Here is a 19272-nt window from a genome sequence, read left to right on the forward strand (position 1 = left end):
CATAATGAGCAAAAGAATGACGGATTTAACCCAGATCTCTTGACTGGGTGTGAATTTTTTGATTTGTACTGCATTCCGTCCATCAATTGAGTGTCTTTTTCTTGCTGGATGGGGACCAGTGAAATATATGTCTCAGACTAGATTTCATGTTTTAACTGTGTGAACTGATTTCAGTCAGTCAGAACTTGCCCCAGGCCACCTTTGGAGACAGGTGTCTCTTTCCCTCTCTCAAGACCTAATGGTCATTATATTTCCGCTCACAGACTTACTTTCTAGAGCTAGTTCATTTCCCTTTTCTTGATTGGAACCTTCATTAGGTAGCTACATTCAATGCTATGTTTGCTGGCTTCATCTGCTTCAAGAGTTTCCAACTTGCCCACAATCTTAGCTTAGCATTAGGGAGTTTCTGTTCATGTAAATGTCAATTATCTGGGGTGCAAACATCATCTTTATCTATCCTTTAATGCTCCTCTTATTGTTATAAGTATATTGATCACCTGTTTAGCAAAACAAATAGAGGATCTATCACCTTAAGTGAAGTTAAGGTAGGTAATTGTAGGTTTGTGAATGTTCATCTGTATGTGTGAGAGAAAAAGAGACATTAACTACCTTATTTAGACCCTGACGGGCAGCCCACCATCCATCAGGGTTTCAGGGGTCATCTTCTCCACAACGTATGTTGGAGTGCCACCCATCATATTAAGAGCTCATCACCAGCCCTGTGGTGATCTATGTGCCTTCACAGAAACCACCCCCAAACCTATTCTTGTGGCGGTCCTAAGGTTTAGCACGCAGCCGCTGTAATTTAGGAGGGCGTGGTCCAAACTTTTTTGTTTTTCAGAAACAAACTCCCAAAGAAGTATATTATCTTGAAAAATAGAAAACAAAGGCAAAAAGATAATGGTCCATCAGAAGTTTTGCCTTGGTTGTTTGGTTCATTATTGTTTTCTGTTCGTAACCTCCAGGATTTATCGGGAGCTGATGGACAGAAAAAAAGAGCAACAGACCATCTTCTCTACACTGTCTGGGTGGTCTGATGCCTCTAAACTAACAGCACTGACTCTGGTCATCAGAGTAAGTGTGGCACGGCCATCAGAAAAGTAATAAACTCAAAATAGAGTGTGCCTATTGAAGGTTTGGCAGATAGGGTACTGCATGACATCTGTGTTGAAATGTAACAATGTTGCCAATGTGCACACGTACTTCAACAATATTCAAATCAAGTTCAAAAAGATAAACAAAATCCTGTGTGCATCGACGCCTGGTGCTTAGTACAAAGGCAGTCGCTGCTTAATTATGTCCAAGTCTGTTAGAAGAACACCTTCCCACTGGCGGGAGCACAACACCAATAACAAAATCAATTGTCATCAATAAATTCAGATCAAGTTATATTCCAATAAATGTGTTTGCCTCCAAATCGTATTCGTATTTCCAAGAAATATTTATTCTCGATTATTCAATCATAAACGATGAGATATACAATCAATGATAATTTTCCATAATATGATCAACTACCCAATGCACTTCGGGTCTAAAAGATGACCCTTCATCAGGGGTCATCATTCGAGGTTCAAATTGCCATCAGCCATTAAACACGAACCACAATGCCAGTGATTTGAATACCATGTGTTGAAATACCATATCCATCAAATTCTAAATCGGGACCTTCTCTTCTCTTTAATTGCTGTAGTACAGGGATGTTTAATTTACGTCCTAGGGGTCTACATTCTTGTCAATCAATCAATAAACTTTTCTTGGGTCATGAGACCTTAAAAGTACAACGTGTCTATACACAACCCAGTAAAATGTTGAAATAATAAAAATCATTAGTTACAAAAAAACTAGTAGATCATATAGCTTAACATTATAAAACGCAAGCCTTCTCTAGGAAAAACTGTACATTGGTTACCTTTAAAAGCTATTAGCTGATCAATTCATGTTGAATTATGGATAAAAATACAATATTTCCTATAGCACTAAAATGATACACATTGATTAATTAGAATAGTACTTCCGCTGCCTTGGGGGTCCTAACGATATAATAAATAAGGGTTGCTCCGTCTACTGGAATCTCTAAGGAGATTCGAGTAGATTCCTCCACTAGCAATGCCTAAACAAATATGCTGTACTATGGGCCTGTTGGGGGAGATAATAGGTTGGATTTTAGGGCCTTCCTTCTGATTCCCCACACGTGGCCCAAGAACTTTGCTATTGCTCACACAAATAGAGGTCTTATGTCTGATTTTAGTGTGGTCAAGGCCACCCCATAATTCCCGGGACTGAGCTGTTTGCAGATAGGTATTAACCGTTTTCTTATGGGCCCAGAGTATGCAGGGCAACCAAACCCAGCATGACTGATTGATTCAATTGGGACAGAACAGCAGGGACATCCTTTATTCTGAGCAGCATTGGAAGGCCATGAGCTTGTAAGTGAATTCAGGGGTAGAGATCCATGACCATAACTGAATTGGATCTAGAGTTTTCTATCTGCCTGCCGGCACCAGAATAAGGTCAAGGTAACCTTTCCAGGTACATAATATTTTAAAGTCTGTTAATTCCTCAGTTAGTCTGCCCGAGTGCTACCCCGGACGTGATTCTGTCCTACCCAGTCCTAACACGTTAGTTTCATTTGTTGTTTTGAATGCAATTGTAGGCAATTTTGTTGCGTAGGATTCTGATGTTCCTGATCCAGCATATTTTCTTAGATGTGTCTGGAGAACAAACATCTTCAAAAGTTAAAGCATATGGGAACAGTTCGGGGGTTGAGACTAATCTCTAGCAGAATAGGAAGGGGAAAAGTGTGACTAGATCTTTGACAAATTTAACGCCCATATCCAGTTTGAGAGGGGTAAAGTGGTGTACTAGGGGGAAGGGACACTAGGTTTCTAAAGAACTTATTCTCCGTACATTCATGTCATATTTTCATGAGATCCACATATGATAAATTCACTAATAATGATATAACTAAAGTGGTTATGCTAAAATTTGCCATACAACCAGCCATCCCTGATCTAGAGTGGACATCTCTCCTCATCTTTTTTTTGATTGATGCTCTCTTAACCTAATTGGTTGCAGAAGTTAAGCTTCTATAGAAGTGTAAATATGGATACAAGAAATAGAGATATTTAACTTGGCTTTTGATTTCCCAATATACTATTATTTATAAACATTTAAAAATAGTTAAAAACGTACAATTACTCTTTTATCAAAATTCAGATATTTGAAACGATGTTTCCATATCCTTTATAAATTCTAAACAAATTATGAATTTGTATTGTATCTGTTTTTGGTAATCTCACACAGATTGCAATCTCTGTGCCCATTTTTTGCTGCAATATAAGACTATTAGTTGGTAGTGCAAAAACATAAAGACATTAATTAGTCTTGACTCCTTTTTATTACTCTGCTTGAAGCCATTTCTACAGATTTGTTTTACCTCAAATATGACTGCAATATTTTGTGAGCTGATTTGGCTTAGATGCTCTGTGTGAAATGGGCTTTGGCTATAGCAACATGCGTATTATTCTTTGTATCCAGTATGAACACGAATACACTTTGCAAAGTTTATAGGAAATCCTACCACGTCTTTGACTTAACAGAGACTTTTTATCTTGAGTGATCTCAAATCTGTCAATCCCTTCCCTTTGTGGATACAATTATCTTTTTGTTCCAGGACCCCTAGGACTTTAGCTTGTCTCATACTGAAAATTAAGACGGCACAATGCATCACTCTGTGTTTATGGAAACTCTCTACTCACTCTCTTAATCATCCTGCCCGACCTGATAACATCCTGCCAGCACCATAGGTTCACTTATTAAATGATGCCTTGACCAAACTCTGTGGCTTCTGTAAACAGAGTCGGTCTCTCAACTGGTCCTTTTATTAGAAACAGTAAAGTAGCTTAAACAGTTCCAGCATAAATGTGGTCATAGTGCAGTGCCCACTTTGTAAGAGAATAAGTGCCAGGGCCCAACGTTTATACAGTAGCCTGAGGCCGGCACTATTGATGTTTGGGATGTCGAAGAACAAAGGGGTATATTACCAACAACTAGCGATAATTTTTGTCTCTAACTTGTTTAGAGACAAAAATTATCGCCGCACATCGGCGATTTTTATCGCAGATAAACCTTGCTTTAGCAAGGTTTATCGCAAATGCGATAAAAAACGGCCGCAATGCATGAATATCGCTGAAAAGTCAGCGATATTCATGCATTATCGAGCAAATGCTCTTAGCCATGTTATCCACCTCCCATTGGATAACATGGTGAAGAACTGCTCAGGGCAGGTGTTAGCTTTTGGAGATATTCGCGCTTAGCGCGAATATCTCCAAAAGTTGGTAATAGGAGATAGCGATGTTAGCGACTGTTTCCAGTCGCTAACATCTTGGCACGCCCACTTTGCATGTCATTAGTGATAAATATCACTGACATGGAAAGCGGGGCCCAAGATGGTCGCTATCTCCTATTAGCTGTCACTAACTGGTGTTAGCGACAGCTTGGTAATAGGGAGATAATTTTATCTCCGCTTTCTTGGCTTTTAAAGCCAAAAAAGCGGAGATAAACCCCTTGATAATATACCCCAAAGTTGTATGGTCTTCATTTCACTTCTCCAGCCTTAAATCCACCACTAGACGCTCCTTGTCCTTATGTTCATTCCTGTAGGTTCGTTTATATCCCTGCTTTCTCCCTTTGTCACTGTCTCACTTTGCCCCGCATGCAATAACTGGCTTAAATAAGGCATGTCATGGGAAATGTTCTATGCAAATGTTATTCTTTTACCTTCCTCAGGATCAGCAGGTCACTAAAGAAAAGTTTCAGGGTCAGGAGCCCCCCGTTCTGTATCCAGCCCCCAAATGCCAAGGATTCCAGTCACACAGCTCCTCAATGGATATTCTAACTACAACATCACATGCTATAGCATCCATATATAATAAGTTCATGGCAGTACCAAACATGCAAGTTTTCGAAACGCCAAACACTATTTGGTGAAATGTTGTTCCATTAACAAGCTAAATATCGAAACTCCCTAAAAAACAAACAAGAAAAATGCAAACAATAAGGGGCTTCTGTTATAAGACCTACAAAAATTCACTGAACATAACTTCAAGCTCAAACTATGAGTGAACATATTCACACATTTAAAGATAATGCAAGTGTCATATATAATAATTAGCCATTTTAAATGAGCTACAAACATGAGCGAAATGACTTTGAGGGCACCAAAGAGAAAGTATCCTTTGACATGGTGTTAGCAATGCACCATATACTAGAAAAGATGCAGTGACCTGCAATGCGGCACATAAAGCATAGAGGTTGTGCAAACAACCTCATATTTGCACACAGCATTCCAGTCCCCATTGAATATGACAGGTGGACACAATAGCCAGTAAAAAGGAGGGGACAAAGGACAAGCAGCTAGAGAATATGGAGTACATAGGTAATGATACAGAACAGCTACACAGGCATCTGATAGTATATCTAGGGAAAAGAGTATAGAATTGGAAGAAAGGACTTTTAAAAACCATATTTCAACTAGCGGATCATGTTAGACGGTTTAGAATGCCTTTAAACTGCTGCAGGAATATTTTTCACATAGAAAATGACACAAAGGAAAATGTGCCTGCATTATAACATGGAAGAATCTTTTTAACCGCATCGCTGCGGCGGCTTTTCCCGCTGTGCGCGGTAATTTTAAAAATACCGCGTTACATGACGAGCTCAGCTCCTCATGAGCGCACGGCAGGTTACGCTCATGATGAGCTGAGCTCGTCATCAGCCTGGAAGGGGTTAAAATACATTGTTAAAGCTGTAAATACCATTCTACTTACACATACATAGAGGAAAAAGTGCTTACTAAAATGCATACAAAATAATGTGAAGATATTTTTAGTACTAGGCTATCATTCTTAAATGTGCCCTGTTTGTTAGGCCTAAAATCATTTTCCCTCGACCCATGCTCATAGTTTTATAGACGTTTATTTAGAACATTTTGCTTAGCACCAGCAACTTGCTTCAGAATGTGTTCACTTCAAGCTTGTGTTTCTTTAGCTTCATCACATCATGTTGGAACATCTACCTTAATACAATGAGCTGTGCTGTCACTGCTGAATAAATCATTATATGGACATACTTTATGAATGCTTCACCGAATATTATTGCTAGTTTTGCCCCATCATATCTGACTTGGCTTTGTATTCACAATGGACAGAGACTGCCTCTCTTAGCTTAGGTAAGAAGGTTCTCCTGAGAACTTTCTTCTGTGCTTTGTATTCACAATGGACATTGAGCGCATCTTTTAACTTAGGTAAGAAGGTTCTCCTGAGAACTTTCCTCTGTGTAACAAAGTCCTGAAACAGTGTTTTACACTATATGAGCATGAATGTTTACTGTGGAAATCAGGAGAAGAAGCATGGTAAGTTGATGACACCATCGGATGAGCGGTTTCCATGGGATCAAAAAGGCCTGTAAAGTTTGTTCTGTCGCCAGCATACTGCACCGAATCGGCAATTGGGCACAACGCTAGCTGCTCTTTTGATTTTGGCACAACATTCCCTTGTATTTCTGTTAATCTATGCTATCTGCAGGACTCAAAACCATCTCGCATTTATGGCATAGCCTGGCCTATTTCACTTGAACACTCCACTCCACTCGTCAGCATGCCACAGTACACGTTTTCTTGCATAATATAGCATCCACTGTATACAATTGCATGACCGTGTTAATGGGTGTGATGTGCATCCTGTCACTTAAATGACCTCACATGAATGTTAGACCAAAAGCACAACTTCACTTTTCATAGTGGGTGTCTCCATCAACACACTCCCTCCGGTTGTCAGTATTTAATTTATATATGAGAAATGTTCATGTCTATGTTGTGTTTTATTGTTTCAGATTAGCTTACTGCGCAGTGGTAACCCTAAGTATAGTACTGTCATTGTATTTCACCACACCTTAGCATGTGTGCTCACTTGTTTACCTTGCACTTTGATTCGGTCCTGATGAAAGCCTAGGTACTATTTTGTTGAGGCGTAAACATGTAGACCAGTTAATTGAAATAAGGAAGATCAATTTTATCTTCATTCTTATCCCCTCTAGTTTTAAATGTACCCCAGAGACTCACGAATAGAAATCAACGATTGGATACTCAGGAGATACTTTTAATTAGCACTTGTCCTTTTCACACAATCACTCACAAAAAAACCTGCTCCGTTGTAGTTCAGGTGTCTCAGAACAGCTGGGTTGCACTCCGCATACCAGCTGTGAACCCTATGATGGAGCATGCCACCAACTAGGTTGGTGGGTGAGGGTTCTTTTAAAAAACCAAACAGTTTTTCAACATTCTTATGAAATACAGTGTGTCGGTATTCTACTTTGGATCCCTAACTGGGTACATCCACGTTGTTATATATTTAGCATTTTTCTTGGAGATGGACGTTCCCAACATTCCTTACTCTCTCTTTGTTGATATGTTTGTTATTCAAGGTCATCCAGGCATGAGATCTATCCAAAAAGTCAGCTTTATCCTCCACCAACAATTGTTTCAGAGATTTCCAGACCAGCTTCTACAACAATGGTTTCATCCACCAACACTGACTACTACTCGCATGTGTGTCACTATTTGTCTGTATATATTTTTTTCACATTGTGCGCTGCAATAAATTTGCTTGCCACACAATCCTTGGCTCATATAAAATGATTCACATCTAGCAAATTATGAAGTTATTCAGTTTTAATTGGAAGCTACTTGTATAAGCATGGACATGTGGAATGTCAACAATGTGCAACTGAGTATCACAACTATGTCACCCCAACACAGACATGCAAGTTTACAGTCTTATGACACCTTTTCTCCATAGTTCCAACCATAGGCAGGCAGAATGTCGAAAACAGAGAGCTAAATAATACATAAAAGAAATGATCTGTGTCAGAGACAACAAATGTCATGTGCAGACCTCAACAACATGGTCGAAGGGAGTACATCAGGCAGTGCCAAGTACAATCATTAAATAACAGTTAGTTCATGGAATCAGCTGGAGCCACATGGACATCCTCACAAAAGATATCCCAGATCATTGAAAAAATAAACCAAAAACATGGCAGTACAACAATTTCTGAGCACAGGTTCATTCCAATCCAGTCGTTCTTCATCTGGTGGAATCTCACAAACATATGTCAGTGGTGTGCCACAAGCACTCTGGCATACAATGATGAGACACATGAACAGCTACATCCAGTTCATACACATTGATGACTCAGCCAATGTGAAGGGAGACTAGCATAATTTGGCCCAACAACCACACTGTGTTGGAGAACATGATGGCACACTTATTTCAATAGGACCACCAAATGACATGGAACAAGTCAAATAATGTCATAGAAACTTCCATCCTATCTCTATGCAAGCCGGCTCGGTACCGGAGTAGTACACCCAAAGTCTGTACCAGACATTCCCAGGATCAATCCATGTCTACTTCCTACTTAACAGCACCATATACCTGCTGATTCACAACCCTGAAATGTCCAAATGAAGATGACATGGTGAAGTACCTACAACAACCAATACAAAGAGATTAGGTTTGAAGCCATACATATGACACCAATCACTGTCAACTTCTGGAGTACACAGTACATGGGTAAATGTCACCTACACAAAGCAACATCAGCAAAGTGTGCATGTGTCAAGACCTTCCTGCACAGACAGCGGTTACAGAGTCTCCCACAGCTATATTTACCTAACATGTATCCATGAACGTCCTCCACACAATATCACAACAGTCAAAGTCATGACATCTCATAGCATACTTAAATTCATGAGAAGAAGTTTTTGATGAGTTCTTGATGAATATCAACTCCTTCCTCTTAACTATTATCATCATGATTGGGAATTTCAGGATCCTTATCCAGTGGCTTCTGCTGGTCTCCATCCTATGTGATGAGAGGGATGTTCCTGTTTCTATAAAACAGTGCTAATGCTTGCGCTGGTACTTGGGGAATAGGTGTGCTATTAATAGCTCCAACAACAGATGAAATTCGACCAAATCCATAGACGTCAACCTTCACATTGGCCAAATATTTATGTTCGGGGAACTGGATGTAGGTGTCCATGTGTCTCAAACATTGCTGAAAGCACATCACGTAGTACACCACTGAACATAGGTTTTGACATTCCACCAGATATAGCCACAGTGTACTGAAAGGAACCTTTGGCCAGGAAATGCAGTGTGCCTTGACTTTACCCATCGGTGTCAGAGATGTGGGATAGTTTCTTCGAGAAGGTAAATAAGAAGGTAAATAAGGCTCCACCTGTTCACATACATCTTGCATTGCCTGCCCATTGAGACTAAACTTCCTGATGACGTCTGTTTCTTCCATAGCTTGAAGTAAGCCCAGGTGGTGAACTCGTCTCTATTCACAGAGTTTGTTGAGTTTCTGGCACTCCACGGACCACCCGGACTGGTGAAAAACTCCCCTCCGCGGAACAGTTTTTTTTCCTTGCTCGCACTCCCCAACGTCAAGTTGATGAGCACGAGTGAGGAAATCTACTTCCTGGTGAGATTTTTCCTGCACAAAGCAACATCAGCAATGTGTGCATGTGTCAAGACCTTCCTGCACAAGCAGCTGACACAGAGTTTTCCACAATATATTTTTCTAACATGTATCCATGAACAGTCAAAGTCATGACATCTCATAGCATACTTAAATTCACGAGAAGAAGTTTTTGATGAGTTCTTGACAAATATCAACTCCTTCCTCTTAACCATTATCGTCATGATTTGGCATTTCAGGATCCTCATCCAGTGGCTCCTGCTGGTCTCCATCCTATGTGATGAGAGGGATGTTCCGCTGCAGTGACCGGTTGTGGAGCATGCGGCAGGCTATGTTGTTCCGACACACCTTCCGGGGTGAGTAGAGGAGTACTTCCCTAGTCCTGTCCAGACATCTGAATCTGTCTTTCAGGGGCACAAAAGCCCACTCCAATGGCTGCCGTGTTCTTCCATGGGTCTCATTGAAGTGGGCTCCCCCTGGAGTTGTTGCATTCCTCAGTGTTGTCAACAACCATGGGCAGTTGGGATACACAGAGTCTTCTCGATTGAAGACAAACATATGTGCAATAACGAATCACACACTTTCAGAAGATACGACCTGACATCATGCACACAAAGGCTAGACACATCATCCTCATCAACAAGCCATGCCCTCACTGGTAGTAGTTGTGACACAAGCTGTGTTATGATTCTGTTGTGCAGTACAAAAGAGTCATGGGCAGATCCTGGGAATCCTGCACAGATGTGTGAGATTGATAAATCTGGCAAACAAATCACTTGCATGTTTATAGAATGGAAGTGCTTCCTGTTTCTATAAAACAGTTCTATGGCTTGTGCTGGTACCAGGGGAATAGGTGTGCTATTAATAGCTCCAACAACATATGAAATTCAACCAAATCCATAGACGTCAACCTTCACATTGGCCAAATCTTCATGTCTGAAGAAGTGGATGTAGCTGTTCATGTGTCTCAAACATTGCTGAAAGCACATCACGTAGTCCACCACTGAACATAGGTTGTGACTTTCCACCAGATATAGCCACAGTGTACTGAAAGGATCCTTTGGCCAGGAAATACAGTGTGCCTTGCCTTTCACCATTGGTGTCAGAGATGTGAGATAGTTTCTTCAAGAAGTTAAATAAGGCTCCAACTGGTCACATAAATCTTGTATTGCCTGCCTATTGAGACTAAACATCCTACTGACGTCTGTTTCTTCCATAGTTTGAAGTAAGCCCAGGCGGTGAGCTCCCCTCCATTCTGGCACTCTGCGGAGGACCCGGACTGCTGAAAAACCGCACTCCGTGGAACAGGTTTTTTTTCCTATACCAGCATATGCTAGCAGTACACAACATTTCACATCCTAACTGTGATATGTACAATAGCATACATTACAACTTCTTGGATGAAGAAAATGGAAGAGATGCCGGACAGTGAAAAGGATGATACATTTCCCCCATTGACCACTGTTGTAGGAGAGGCCATTCCAGGCAGGAGACCAACTAAATAATTACACTAACTTTACAGACAAATGTAGGAGTCACCAGGATGAATCAGATCAATTGCTATTACTGCAAGTTCCACCTATCATCCCCAATCTGGACTCCACATGTGGCTGTAACAGCCCGTTGCACATCATATAAACGCCAATTGCATTGTGGATACCATCATGTTGTGGAGTCTACTTTGTATACATAACTTCTGTCACTGTCAGTGTACAGTGCACTGCGTAAATTGCGTGCGCATGCACAGTAATTTACAACATTGACATTTCAGCATTGGCATAGGCAGAGGAAATTTGTCATTCATCAGGTGACATGTTCCAACATATTGGTACTGATGGAGATGCATTTGCAAGATCATTTTCTGTGTGGTTTTGAAAACTGACATGGTGAATGCCTGACCTCACTAATGGTTCTGCGACAAAAGGAACTTAAAACATTTCTTTTTTTTGTCCTCACAGATGGTAGGACTCCAATCAATGATACAGTAAATCAAAGCACTGATTTCCCAAAAAGCAAACAACTCAAATAAATTGAATGGTGTCAATACAAAATATACATGATAAATAATAAATGTACAACATAAATCGATAGCACAGCGTTGTTTCATCAATGAAAAACCCTAACAAGAACTGATGTATCCTCTTTGTTGTAAAGGTCAGGTTGGGCAACAACGCTTATCATATGAAGGGCACACAAGCACTCAACAGGTGCTCGACCCCCTTACTCCTGCATCCAGTGACATACACTCAGACACTACACCCACTGAACCACATACACCCACTACACACCATACTAGCAGACAGACAAAGCCACTACACACATACAGTCAGATACCATGGGCTAGATGTAGGTAAATCATTTTTACCGATTCTAAAATACCGAATTTTACAGATTCGGTATTTTAAAATCGGTAAATCTGATGTAGGTACATTTTCTGTATTTTTTATGGAATCTGTATGATTCGGTAATTACCAAATCGGTATTTACCGATTCGGTAATTGCCATTCATTCCTATGGGCCTGGAGGGTCGATTCGGTAACTACCGAATAATTCAAGGGTGGCAGGGTGTCACTTTGACACCCTGTTGCACCCCTGATCAGGGCTTGTGTGCCATGTGGCACACATACATACCCTAAGAGCATGTATGTGTGCCACATGGCACAGGTGTACATGCACAGATTTGCATATACACAGGTATTCGTTATGTACCACCAACTAATAGTTGGTGGCAAATAACAAATCCTTAAAGCCCTGTGGCACTGTTTACAGTGCCACCTACATCTCAGAATACAGATTCAGTAAATTTACTGAATCGGTAAATTTGCCGATTCGGTAAAATTACCAAATCTGTATTTTAAGATGCCCTACATCTCAGTATCCAAATAACGGTCGGTAACGGCCGAAAATCTGTATTTTCGGCCGTTACCGACCGGTATTTGGATACCTACATGTGGCCCAAATATTCAGACACAGTCAGGCACCACACCACCTGACACAACCACTAGACACATATGGCCAGACACCACAACACCAGACACCCAATACACACATAAAGTCAGACACCACACCACCAGACACAGCCACTACCAACATCACACACCCATACACCACATCCACACCACCAGCTTCAGACACATCACACATTGGCAAGGGACAGAAACATTCATCCACCAAACACACACACAGACATGCACAAACAGCACACACATCCACACCTCAGACTTCACAAGTTAGGTGGCACAGCATTGTGCTGGACCACATACTGTTGAAGGGATTCTGCACCAGAACAGAACTATGCTTGGAAGCATAGAATATCAGTATGTAGGGAGTGGGTCACCATACCACCACAGTATCTATTAGTCACATTCCGACTAACTATAGTGCCTCACTTGCCCTCCTAAGCGTCACAGAGAATTACGTGAAATGGTACCCCAGATCACAACACTCTTGACCCTCTCAGGGATCATGGTAACAGGATACACCTTTTCTCTTTCTCACTCGTACTCCTCCACAATAAGATAACCAGGAGGCACAAAGGAAGTTAAGAATATTCATTTAAACTATTGTGCTCTAAAATGCCTATATGTGTCACAATTAAAAACAAATACATAGTAAAAATACTGTTAGCAAGGTTAATAATCCATATACCATGAAAAGCCCTGTCATTCTATGGGACGGAGTGACCTAACCCCCCCTCCCCTGCTACTACAGCTAAATGACTATATATGAAAGATCTCTGGGATTACTGGCAGACTCCGTACCTTAGCATACACAGATGGACTCTACACCGCAGCGGACGCAATGCTTTTCTCTCAGAACTCACATAAACAATAGCTGCATTCTTGAGTTATGTCTAGGTGCTAGTGCCTGGCCAGAAATAATAATAAAGGACATTGTTGTTCAACCTTATCTATGAAGTTCAGACTAAATCCCAGGAAAAGAACAGAACACGAAAACATATGCAGGTTCCGTGTGAAAGTACAATGTAGCGAAGTTAGGCCAACATGTTTATCTATTAACGTGTGCGAAGGAAAAATGAGACTTACAATGTGCACAGTTAGGCTACCATAGGGTAAACTACAATGGGACATGCAGGAAACACATGACAATACTGAATTCGTAACTGGCCATTGGCCTTTGTGTTTGAATTCTAATTTGTACTCCATAATAAAAGACTTGCTTTGTTTAGAACACCTTTGTGCAACCATTGATACTGATGTTTGTTTAACCATGATAGCAGATCCATTTGCAGTGGCAAGTATTACCAGACCTTGGGACATGATATAGTGTTACAGAGGATGAGGGTCAATGTTCAATGGATGTATATGTGGGATGAGCTACACTTGGAGTTGACCTTGCATTGGGTGGGATTTGCTATGGGAAGTATTGCAACTTGACTTGCCCAATGTCCACGTCTTTCGGCTTGCTGTACTAACTGAGATGTAGGGTGGAAATATCTTTATTGTGTGCAAAGTAGGTTTTCGTTTTTCCACACATGGGGGTGTTGCATTGTCATACCTAATTGGTAACCCCACTGGATATAGCGGGCGTGTTGCGGTGACTCCGATCTGTATGGAGAGGGAGGCGGCACCTTGTATGGATTCCGGTGGGAAGGTTCAGTAGTGAAAGGCTTGCACAGGCACGATGCGATGATCTTTGGGGCTGTGACGATCTCCGGGGTGACGATGCGCGGTCCAGTGGTGATCTTCTCTCGCAGCTCCTCGATGCGATGGCTCTGCGACGATGTTCGCAGCGACGTGATGCGGTCCTCAAGCAAGCGGTGCGACGATCTCACCCAGTGACGACAGGCTCTGCAACGGCATGGTATTCTTCCCGCATCGGACTGGTGCGTCCCGCAAACGAAGGATGCGACGACTCTGGCAGTGGCAACAGGCGCTGCGACAATCTCGGCCTTCATAGCGGCGGGAATTTCCTCGCACTGACGGGGATGCGCTCCGCAAGTGAGTGATGCGATAAAACTTGCACAAAGTCTTTAAAAGCTTGGTTTCCAGGGGCGTGTACCCAACATGACGTAGTATGGACAATAAGAATGATGGGTGCAACAACAAGTGGGATAAAAAACACAATTTACATGTTTTACATACAGCGACAATAAATGATAAGAGAATACAATTTTAAATGAGACGGGTATCCGTGGGTGGGGCGCCAAGGGTTCTACAGTGTCACTTGTGCCGCACTACACTTCACGAGCACTTGTGCACAGTATTTTGTTGGTTACATGCCATTTAATGTAACACAGTGCTACTAACCAATGTGCTTGAACATATGAAGTTCAATATCTCCAACATGTCTACTATATGAAATATTTCTTTCATTAACATAAAATGTTACCCTGCTTTCTTTCCCCAATGGATTCAATCCTGTGTAATTAACTGTCATTGCACCTTTATGTATATTTGTCCTTTGAAATAATACCCTTGAGACATTGTTGTTTGTTACAGATTATTGCCCAGTTCTCTTTAGGGTTTGTGGGCTACCTCCTGTAGTCTATTACTTCAGACAAGACCATGGCAGTCTGACCGCCTCCGACAGGAACGCGGAAGCTTGTCTCACCGGCATTGTAATGTGGCCCTAAGTAACCTGTGAAATGTAGGCTGTATAAAGAGGAACCCTCTGATATATTGGTTGAACAACTGATGGCCAAATAAGAGATCAGATGAGTCCTAAAGGTTTTCCCTTAACCAGCATGAGTCCTTGGAGAATTGTTGATGGTGTGCGTGGGTAGATGATTTATGCATTTTGTTATTGTTATTGTAATTAATTGATTCTTGATGCACGATATAATTAAATCTATGAGAATTAGAAAATTCTTTGATAATAAAGTTTACGCAATAAAAATAAAATATATATTTTTAAACATCAGTGGATCTCTGATTTTTTTCAGGATGGATATTTACATCAGATCGGTGTGATTAGGTATATAAAGTAACAGCTGCCTGCTTAGTCGCACATTCGCGCTTCCAATGGTAGAATTCACATTTAAATAGAAACATGAGAATGAGAGTGACCCTCAATGTCACTGCCCCTTTCACAGCTTAGCTGTAAACTGCTAACATAAAAACAATCTAGCTCTTCTGTCAGAAAATGAAACATCAGTGATTGTATTCATTTGAAAAGAGTAAAAATATGAAACTATATCAGTGTGGAAGAAGATGTACATTTGGAATGCAAATGTGTTAGTTTAAATTACTTTGCACTTGTTAACAGATTGCTGCACAAAATATGCTCTGGCTGAATATAATTAAGTTGAGCACAATGCCTTGATTCTTCTCCTTCAGAAGCTGTAATTTATGATGAAGTAAGTCGAGAAAATAATATCTACATGGTTGAATAAAGGAATGAATGAAGGATTTATAAAGCCCAATATTTACCCAGGAATAGGGGGGCAGATTTATGTTGGGAATGCGCCACGTTTGCGTCACGCAACTGCGGCGTAAACGTGGCGCATCCCTACGACCCATTTACAACGTGACGCATCTAGGCAGATGCGTCACGTTGTAAAGCCCTGCGCCACTTGTGGGCGTTCCGGCGCAGGGTGGGCATTCCGGGGCAGGTGCGCCTCGCAAAAGTGGCTGAGTGAAATCTATAAGATTTCACTCAGTCACTTTCAGGCCAATGCTGCGTCAAAACCCTGCGCCTGCTTGAAGCAGGCGTAGGTCTTGACGCAGCATTGTAAAGATGGGGCACCCCCGAGCCTTGCTGGAGCTGTGTCGCGCTTGCGACGCAACTCCAGCAATGCGCCACCTTAACGGCACAGATGCGTCACGCATCTGCGCCGTTTTTGCCCCATGGTGCGCCGTATTGTAAATGCGCACACCATGGGTGGCGGAGCAGCGGCGCAAAATAACTGCCGCATCCCTGGGGATGCGCCAGTTATCATACATCTGCCCCAGGGTGTCCTGGCGGTAGTGGAACAGGATGCAGAGTGACTCCTAATCCACAAAAAGCAGTTTGATAAGAGATTTGTTCAAAAAGCTTAAGGACCTTACGATTTTGTTGAGATGTGATGTAGGATGGTAATGCCTTCCATGCTTTAACAGTTACCACAACAAAGGACAGGTCGCTCAAGCACAAAATATAAAAATGTAGATATCTGCAAATGGAGATGCCCACTCTGTTTCATCAAATAGTGAACCTAATTGATAATCCCTTAGTCTGAGATCATTAGCAAAGTTTGATTCTTTCAAGCACTTCTTGCTCGTCAGATGTTTTCCAAGCAGTTCTATTTTTAGTCTTGCTGACAATCCCTTAATTGAAAAAACCCTTGTGTAAATTAGGTGGTAGACTAATCTCAGAGTGAGTAACAAGCAGTTGAGTGACCATATAACTGCCAACCAACTTAGCAGGAGTATGAAAAACTTTGGGGCATAATATCAAGGGTGGGGATAGGGAACTTTCGCCGCTTTAGTGGCCGGTTTTGGCCGCTAAGCGGCAATAATTCTATCGCCCTATTAGCAAGCTGTCGCTAACAGCAGTTAGCAACAGCTTTTAGGTGATAGCGAGCGGTTTTGGGCCCGCTTTGCATGTTAGCGATATTTATCGCTAATGACATGCAAAGTGGGCGTACACAAACTGTTAGCGACTGAAAACAGTCACTAACATCGCCATCGCCTTTTAGCAAGGCAGGCGTAGCGATGGGAATATTCGCGCTAAGCGTGAATATCTCCAAATACTAACACTTGCCCAGACCAGTTCTTAGCCATGTTATCCAATGGGAGGTGGATAACATGGCTAAGAGCATTTCATCGCAAATGCGTGAATACCGCTGTATTCTCAGCGATATTCACGCATTTTGCCGCTATCGCCGGCAAATTGATCGCTTTGGAGATAAACGTTGCTAAAAGCACGTTATGTCAGCGATAAATTCCGGCGATGCTCAGCGATAAAAAAATAGTCGCTAAGCCTATTTAGCGATATATATTGCTACTTGTTGGTAATATGCCCTGTTATTTCTTAGACGTAGTGCTCTAACTAACAGAAAAGTAAAAAATGTAGGAAGCAAAGTAGCACATAGCATCAATCACATTTTCAATATTGCATGTAAGGTATGTATATCAAAGTATGGAACAATAATACTATAATAATAGTGTATAACTAGATTTCCACATTTAACTTGAACCTACAGAATAAGTTGTGTTCTTCCATCCACTCCAAAGGCGAACTGTGACACGGATGATGGGATGGCTACCAAATATAATATATCATTCCCACTTTGCACCCAGATTTCAAATTCCTAACTCTTTTCCTCTCTGACTCTGAGGTTTGTCCTGCTCTGAATTCCATTTTGGAAGTTCACACCTCTCACAGTGCATGAACACCCTCAAACACTGAACTTCAGACTATTTGTTTTTGGTATAAAAATATTCTTTTAGTTATTTTATTTTATAGAACCAAGCAAGCCTGGCACGGGTAAGCAATAAATACTTTACAGTAGAAATGCGATTGAAATACAGTTTGAATGATAATTGTATGTGCACTTTGGTTTAATTTACAGCATGGATACGCAGAAAAGCAGTACTTAGGGGCCTATTACGATGGCGGATTTCCCGCATCCACCGGGCCGGCGGAAGCCACCGCCGGCCCGGAGGATGCGGGAAATCCGCTGCGGGGCCTTGAAAGACCCACCGCCATATTAGGATGGCTGGTGGGTCTTACAATCTGTCCTCCGCTTTTCCGCCGCGGGCGGATTCCGCCCGCAGCGGAAAAGCATTAACATGGCTGGCGGTGTCTATCACACACCGCCATCCATATTATGATGGAGTACAAAGTATGCTTTTCCGCGGCGGCTTTTCTGCCGTGGAAAAGCATACGGAGCTTCACTTCGGGGGCCCGTTGCGGGCCCCCTGGGTGAAGGGGGGGGTGGGGGGTGCACATGGGGGGTACCTTTGGTACCCCCCTGCATTTGCGTGGACAAAGCGGCAGGCACCGCGCGGTGCCTGCTGCTTTGTGCACGCAAATGCCGTGCATGCACTGTTAACATTGCGGCGGGTGCAGCTTGAAGCTGCACCCGCCGCAATGTTAAAGATTGAGGATGTGACCGCCAGGGTGGCGGTCACATCCTAATTGCACAGGAGGGAACTCCGCAGGCAATGCGGAGGTTCCCTCCTACGCTATGGTGGCGGACGGACTCAGGTCCGTCCGCCATCATAATCGACCCCTTAGTATATGCAGTACATAGACTTGAAAAGGCTTTTTAGTCAACTAGCAGGTAAGTAACTTTTAGAGATTACTAGGCTTACACAGAGTAGTATACTTAGAAATTACTCTAGGACATTTCCTGAAAAAGGTAAGTAAAATCGTTTTTGCTGGATTACGCAATTTTGAAGAATTTCTTTCGTTTCTCAAAATCCACACTTCCAAACTTTTCACAGAAAAACAGTCAATGTTATCCTATGTAGGAAAATAATGTTATCGGTTTTGAGGTAAGTATTTGGTAGTGGGAGTTGAGGTCCTGGGGTAGACTCAGGGGTCCCCCAGGGTCAAGGATGCACTCTAGTTACACCCTCAGCGGCACTAGGGCGGCCGGGTGCAGAGTGCTGAGGTCCAATGTTATCCAATGGGGGATAGGGGGCCTCCGGTTGGTGGCTGCTGACAAGCAGGCCACTTGGCTGTGGGAGCAAAGCTCCTGGACTTAATCTGAGGGCAAATTGGGAAAAAAGTAGCACCAAATGTGCACCCTCTGCGGCACGAGGGTGGCTGGGTGCA

The sequence above is a fragment of the Lissotriton helveticus genome, chromosome 6 (genome assembly GCF_964261635.1).
Source record: "Lissotriton helveticus chromosome 6, aLisHel1.1, whole genome shotgun sequence".
NCBI classification, from domain to species: Eukaryota; Metazoa; Chordata; class Amphibia; order Caudata; family Salamandridae; genus Lissotriton; species Lissotriton helveticus.